The 7703-nt window shown below is 35.5% G+C and overlaps 1 long non-coding RNA gene across 1 annotated transcript; it reads right to left on the bottom strand.

The window, feature by feature from the left end:
• Nucleotides 1-276: 276 nt before the first annotated feature.
• LOC116169680 lies at nucleotides 277-2670 on the bottom strand. The gene is made up of 3 exons (XR_004145034.1): nucleotides 887-2670; nucleotides 653-833; nucleotides 277-598 (listed from the first exon to the last, which is right to left on the bottom strand). It is a non-coding gene; the product is annotated as an uncharacterized LOC116169680 (long non-coding RNA).
• Nucleotides 2671-7703: the final 5033 nt, after the last annotated feature.

Raw genomic sequence — 7703 nt, 5'->3', positions numbered from 1 at the left:
GTTTATTTCGCTTCGACGAGTTACCGCAGTAGTTTGGTTTGTGTAGAGGCCAGCAGCATTGGATGTTGGTGGAATTTCCGTTTTACGGAGTGGCAAGCCGAGTTGGGTAATATTTATACAATTAGAGAAGAAAGTGAAATTGTGCAACTCGAGTTCAAAGTTTGACACATGAGCGTAGCGAGTGTGTCAATTGAAGGAGATGTGAAAAACACTTTATTCAGTTTAACATATAAGTTTTTCTGAAACTAGAATCAAAATTGAAAAATTATCGTATGCAATACTGCCCTGCTAAGCAAAACCCCCGTATAGTCATTTATTATATAAATTTAGCTAAGCCCTATCCAATTTAGGAATTGGGATTTTTTCTCTTCATGGGCCATTGTAGCATCTAAAATAAATGGAGGAACTCGGCATTTTCTTCCATTTCCGATATTATTTGTAATAATTTCAGGAGCCACACATTCCTTATAAAACTGGCGTAACTTCTCCTGCCACAGTTTTTCATCCCTACTGATTCTTTTAATTTTTTAACATTGTCGCTAACATATATTATAAAGTAACAGACAGATCTTTTGCAAATGTGTAACTGTCCTTGGATCTGAAAAAGAAATTAGAATGGTTAAGAATCACTTTTGATTAGTTACTACATTACCTGGTAGTAATATGGATGTGATTTCTTAAAACTAGGGCGCCATTGTTATCTTTTTTTAAGCAAGTGTACTTTTTTTTATTTTTCATTTCGTCTACTACCTCCACCATAGGTGCGACGTTCAGCTTTGATGCAGAAAACAAGGATTTGACTTCAATTAATGCATTTTCTTCATTAATTAACCCTAAAGGGAATATAAATAAATTACACCATTTTATTACAACGATAAAATTTTACCATCAGGAGAGGCCCCTAAAAATTCTGTTTCCTCATCAATCCATAAACCGGAAGACTGTACGGTTAAGCCAGTTTTCTTTTCAAATAAATTTATTGCCACTCTTTCTTTTGCCATCCCATATTCGGTGGCATCCGTAAAGTTGTTTGTTATTCAGGCATCGACCTACCATGTTGTGACAGGGTGTATGTGGTAACCGATTCATTATTGCTCCATATAGAGAAGCTGTTAACATGTGCGCTCTCTCATTTTCAAAGGTAGGGTTGCCAAACTGACCCTTTGAAACCCACTCAATTTGTTGCGTTTGCTATCATTAGTATAACAGAAGAGCGTAAATAGTGGAAATAGTGAGAATGATATTTATTTTGTGCTTGTTTCATTGCATAGCCCCGAGACAGTTGATAGCAAATTTTGCCCAAAAATAGCGGATGATTGCTGTCTTAGAGAGTCTGATTGCGGTACTTTTTATATCTAGTGACTTAAACGCACTAAAGTTTAGGCGCCCTCTATGGGGAATCGGTAGGTGTTACCATTATAATTACAATCGAATCTGTTGACTGAAATTTCATGAAAAATGTCGATTTTTAGCGACTTTAGCGCCGCGCTTGGCAAAATCTGGCAACTTCTTTAAAGGTCCCTCTTAACCGTAAGGGTAGATAAAGTGAAACAAATGATTGTGCATTCTAATGATATCTGTCATTCTTATTTGAAATGCACGATATAAAATGACGTTCAGAACATATGACAATTCTGTTTCTATGGAAACGATCGCGACGGCAGAACCTAAGCTTGCTATTTTTGATGTCTGTAAATTACATTCAGAACTGTCAGAAGCTTTACAATGATTTATATGGCTTCTGCTATAAAATAAAGTTTTGTATTATACACGACGATAAAGGGAAACTAACCATCTCGTGAAAGTTAATTCACTCAATGGTTAAAATATCCCTTTATCGTCTTGTATAATAAATAACTATTACTAAGGGCAGACTTAGGTTATAGATGGTTATTATGATTTTTAAAGCCACATGTTTGAAGAAAAAAACGAGCTGTTCCAATTGTTTCCAAGTGAATAGAATTTCGCTTACGTATAAAGAACAGTTTACACGCATTACGCTATTTATACTAGTTAGTGAGAATGCCATACTTTGTCATAATTTCCTTTTTTTATGCCCATGAGATTATTTCATTCCAATACGGCTAATCGAGCGGATCACTTTTTCGCTGGTTTTAATATTTTCGTGCTTGCCTAGTTATCTACAATAGTATCGTGCAAGTAGGTTTAAGATGTCTAGCTCGGTCCTCCTAAAAAAATATGTAGTAGTGAACAAATAGTACATAAACAGTAGAAAACTCTCTTATTAATTTCGCATCTTAATTTTGGTCCTCGACCTTCGGCTAAAAAATAACTTCACTAGGGTTCGCCATTCAAAAAACGTGTGCAATGTTTGTCAATTACATTTACCCTAACAATACATCGCCATTGCTTCTTATTTTCAGAACACTCCGTATAGTATATTATTGCCCGGAACTAATGAAGACACTTATCGTTAATCATGGTCCTTTCAATACTCCACGAGACGAAAAGCAAAGTAGTATTAGAGACTTTATTTTTATTGACTTACGGTACGACACTACCGCTAGTCCATTAATTCTATTTCGAGTTTCCAAATCTGGATGCGAGCAATATATGCTACACTCTAAAAGTATAAACCGGCGAAGAAAGAGAACATTTTGGAAATTTAATAGGTGGAGATAAAACGTATATCGTCAGTTTACGCATAAATGAACGTGCATTAACTAACTTAGCACATTTTAAAATTCCTTCACATTCCATCCAAATGTGATATTTTAACTTTAAATGGGAAATTAATTTATCTTGAACGTGTTAGAATTTAGTGTATGCCAGAGATAGGTGGGGTACCTGCAAAATAATTTATTACTTCATTTTCGGTACACGGGTTTCGACTCAATTTACAGTATTAATTAATAGTGTGCAACTATTTATCAATTAATTAGTTCGACGCAGTACAGACAAAAGTTTTTGTGTAGCTATCTAAATTATGAATGAGTTTATTTATTAGCTTCCCTCTGCTCTTGTGCAGCGTGACCTGAATATTAAAAGAAACTGCCATGAAATATTTCAGGCTGAAAAATTGTATTTTTTGATTCTCATGGCACTTTTCGCATGCAGCTTTATGGTACTTAATCTAAAAGAAACACAAAGATAGACATCGGAATAATAAATGTTTGCGAGCTATTTTCTAAGATCTATTCTCCTTATAAAAATTCTATGTATGCATTAATAAATTCCAAGCAAATAGTTATGAATTTAATTTAGTTTCACATAATACCCTATAACGATTCCTAAATCGGTTATAAAGGAAAATTACGTAGCACAATGTAATAAAACTTTTCACGAGCGATGTCGTGGTAGACAGACATTAATTATCGATTTTTTGCGTAATTTTCCCATTCGTAAGGTTATTGAAGTATAGAACCTTGGGCTTTCCGTCGCTTTTGAATTGATAGCGGAAAGGTTGCGATAGAAAATTATGAAGCAATTTTGTGGGTGCCATAATCATTAGTCTTTCGAAGCGCGATTTCTTGCGCATGTTCAAAGCAGTTTGTAACCACACGATGTTTTACAACGTCACCACTCGCTATTCCAGAAATTTGCTACTTCGTGGATTGTTAAAAGATAATGGACCTCGAGTATTACACTTTGCATAGAATTTACGTGGTTCCGAATTGTATATCAACATTATAACATAATAGAACTCTGGTTCCTAGATGCTGCCTTCTCATTGTGTTGATGAATAACGGCATTCACATAGAATAAAATCAGTTACAACACATAATTTCTCCCGTATGAAATAGTTGTACGAGATTTAGTCAATTTTCAATGAGGAAGGAGCCGCCCAGGGAATGAGTTCGGAATTTATCTCGACGACTTTTAGCACGGGCTTTTCTCTAGGGAGTAAAATATTTCAGGAGCAGAGAAAAGAATAGAAAAATGTGTCGTCGGAAGAAAAAGCGATGTGTACAATGTAAGAAAAGCTGAATGATAAATGTTAAAGGGGGATTGCAGACGTATTGTAATGAAGACGAGAGGACGAGGGAATTCATATCAGTCAACTTAATAAATGCACGTGCTTTTTTTGGAAATAGACGCGGATTTTAGAAAACTCTTAATTCCGTACTTTAACTACACTCGTTTCTGTCGTATGGGAAATACAGCTATTAAATGTGGGCGATTTCCAATATTTTCGCCAAAAAAATACTGAATAAAAAACGAAAACTATGAAAAGTTGTCACAATTAAAAAATTACGATGGACCAAAAATAATACTACAATGTCACTCGTCGACAGATCGACCTGGCCTAATATGGTCAGAGTTCTTAATACTTGTCAGGAAACAAAATTAGGAAAGCGAAGGAAAAGCTTAAAATTTTATATCCACATGTTTCAGTGTCGGCGATGCACGCAGCTAAAAGTCAGAGAGATTAATAAGTAAACAGTTCTTTTAGTTTCTAAAGTGAAACTTTGTAAATTTACTTTTTTCAAACGTTTTGAACTCCACGGTCACATCTCCCATTTTATAGATCGAACAGTGTAAATAAATTTACTGTTTAAATTGCGGCATTTTTGTTGCTTTAAATAAATAGATGTCTCTTGAATGATTTGCCGCAAATATTTGAGCAGAGATCTTTGCAATTTTGTTCATCTATGCAAATTAGTTTTTCATAATAAAAAATTGACAATCAAATTCGCGTACACAGCGATTTTGATGGCTCACGATCATCAAGTGAGCATTCGTTTCTTGGACAATGAGTTAATACGTTTGGGCGCCTACTCAATCAAATTCAGAGCATAAATACTATTTTGATATATTTTTGACAAAATTTACGTTGTCATATAATATACCAAATTAGATACTACGAGGGGCGGTTTTATATTTCAGGACTGGGCATGAAAACAAAAGACTAGACTAATCCAGTATAAAAATATTCATTTCGTTTTTTAGTAAAATGACCCCAGATATTTTAAACATCTAATTATTTTCATTGATTTGTTGGCTCGAATAGATTTTTTTTTAATTCATCACAGACTAGAACCACTAACTAAATTGTTATTGATAAAAAGAAAAATAAAGGAGTTTTTCCAAAAATGACTTGAAGGAACACGTATGTAAATGTCATCGATAACTGCACACTTCACACACGACCCTCACCTATTCAGCTGGTTACATTGCCCATATCACCTTTGAATATATCACCTTTATTCCTAATATAGATAAATCCATTGTTACTCCACGTATTTCGATTAGAGAACATTTCTTCTTCATCGTTCACCAGCAGCGCCCTCAACTCCGTAAGATCCTTAGTTATAACACTCTTGGTACCTTTGAGTAGCGACGAAAATTAAGTCTTTAGTTTGGCGACATACGAATTTTATTATGATAGGACGTGGTTTGTTAGGATTCTTTGTAGGTAGTCGATGACCTCAATCAATGGCATTAGGTCCAATATCTACGTGTAGCTTAGCCTTGATAAGATCGATTACAACTGGTCCGACATCTTCACCTTTACCCTCTTTAAGGACCAAGAATCCTCAAATTGGAGCGCCGGGAATATTGTTCGAGCTCGTCAATCCCTGCATAGTAGTGGTTTTTGTTTTATATGAAAACGGTGGTCACTTAAGAAATTTAAGATGGCACCGATCATGCAAATATTAACTAATATTAGTCAAATAATGATACTAACTAAATACATGTAGAAAGGCACAACTCGTAGAAATACTTGAAGAAAAAGTCACACCATTACAGTCGTTCCATAAGCTGATGGTATTATCATAGATGGATCAATGCTAGTGAATACGTTACACGGAGAAACACTTGAAGTACATTTCATGAATATGCCAAAGATGTCATACTTCCTGCAGTGGTATGTTTCACTAATAAACACACAAGAATTGACATTGTAATTTTGAAAGTTAACGTCCATAGCAAAAATAGGGTAGTGTGTAATTAACGGTAATTAAGGTACAAAACCGATTAATTAACTGACATTGTGTTTGATGTGTACAAACAAACCAGTTTAAAGGCCGAAAGTAGATCTAAGAGGGGCAAAGGAATTAGGAGACGAGTATCAGGAGATAACATGGTCTCAATAAACTGGGGAAATTTCCTCAGGAATTCGACAAAATAAACAAGGGCTCTATCACAGCAGACAACATAGCAACGATGGTAAACATGCCTTCAACCATTAATATCCCAAAGGAAGACAACGTACTTAGCAACACAGACATCAGTCGATAAGTTGACTCCATGGGGAGGCTGCAAGATACTTTTAATCAATACAAATGATACCGATATTGTTATCACTGCTATAATTATCACAATTTCTGTATTTGTGAGATGTTGGGCGTGAGACTATATGGGTTGCCTTTGGTACAGGTAAAAAGATACCAGTGCATGACATTCCTAGCGCCATAGGGCCAGAGAAAGACATGGGACTACCCTCCTTCCATGCTTTTACAGGATGTGATGTTGTAGGTTCATTCCATGGCAAAATCGAGAAGTCCGCCTGGAGAATTTGGGATGTCTTTGATAATATATCTGGTATTTTTGCAAAGATCAGTTTCCTACAAAACTTGAAGACAAAAACTTGGAGATTCTGAAGAGATTTATGGTCATAATATATAACAGAACATTTACAATAGTCTGTGTCAATGATGCCAGATTAAAACTGTTCCACCCACCAAGGGTGCTCTATTGTTACACGTAGAACGCTCGGCATTCCGCGTCTGTAGCCATCCGCGTTGTTATAAATATTGCGTAGTATTTTTTTGGAAACGAGCTTTCAATGAGATTAATTTATTTTAACCGCGTCGGCCAGTAATTTATGGTATGAACGAATGGCGTACCGCATTTGTTAACCTGGAAAACAATGCAGTCTTTTTAAAAGTGTCGTAACTTTTATATTAGCAACTTTTTAACAGTAACAGTCTGTTATATTGTCTTGATTGAGCTTTGCTGATTTTGCAGCTTGAGGTCCATAAAGGTTTGTTGTAAAATTTATTGTCAGTTTGCTTTTTGCCTTCAGAAAGCACAGTTGTATTTGCTTCAATTTTAAAATTCTTGTTTCGTGCACGTTTTGTGCTGTAAATGTAACAAAACGTAATGTAGTTAGTTGTAATTATAATTACTCCCCTTATTGTAAACTATGTTGCCTTCAGCTGCAGTTAACCCTTGAATGTGCTTGTTTCACTTTAAATGCTATTCCTATTTTATTTGTATTAGGATTGGCCATTTGTTAATTTCATTGGATGTTTATTGATTTCAATCGATTAACGACTTCAATTTTCTGTGTATGAATTACCCTTTTTTTGAAGGTAACTGATTATTTTCACCCATGCAGAGGTAAAATGCCTTACTTAATTATTTAGCGGCATTCACCTCGAAATACAGCTGTAGTCTTAAGAGTTACCGTATCCAGGACCTTAGATACATTCTTGATTCTAGGAGGTTCGGCTAATTTACCTATGTAGTCCATTATGCTTGATGTAATAGACTTTGGAATGTTTCATAATTTGCAAGTAGAAAAGGATCTGGAGTTGTTGTAAATCACGGGAGTAACTATGAATCTCTTTGGCGATTTTGAACGGTAACGCGAGGAAATTGAACCAGAGAACTTACGTGAAAGTCCTCCTATCGTAGTTGGTGCACACGATTAAGTTGGCACGAGTCATAGTTCCGAGCAGCTACCTCCACATGGTTCCCGCCGGTAACCTTCCTCCTTGTGTGGAAGGGCTAAG

Source organism: Photinus pyralis, unplaced genomic scaffold, assembly GCF_008802855.1.
Source record: "Photinus pyralis isolate 1611_PpyrPB1 unplaced genomic scaffold, Ppyr1.3 Ppyr1.4_LG4, whole genome shotgun sequence".
NCBI classification, from domain to species: domain Eukaryota; kingdom Metazoa; phylum Arthropoda; class Insecta; order Coleoptera; family Lampyridae; genus Photinus; species Photinus pyralis.
Note: the sequence above shows the minus strand (reverse complement) of the source record. Positions and strands in the feature narration are given on the sequence as shown.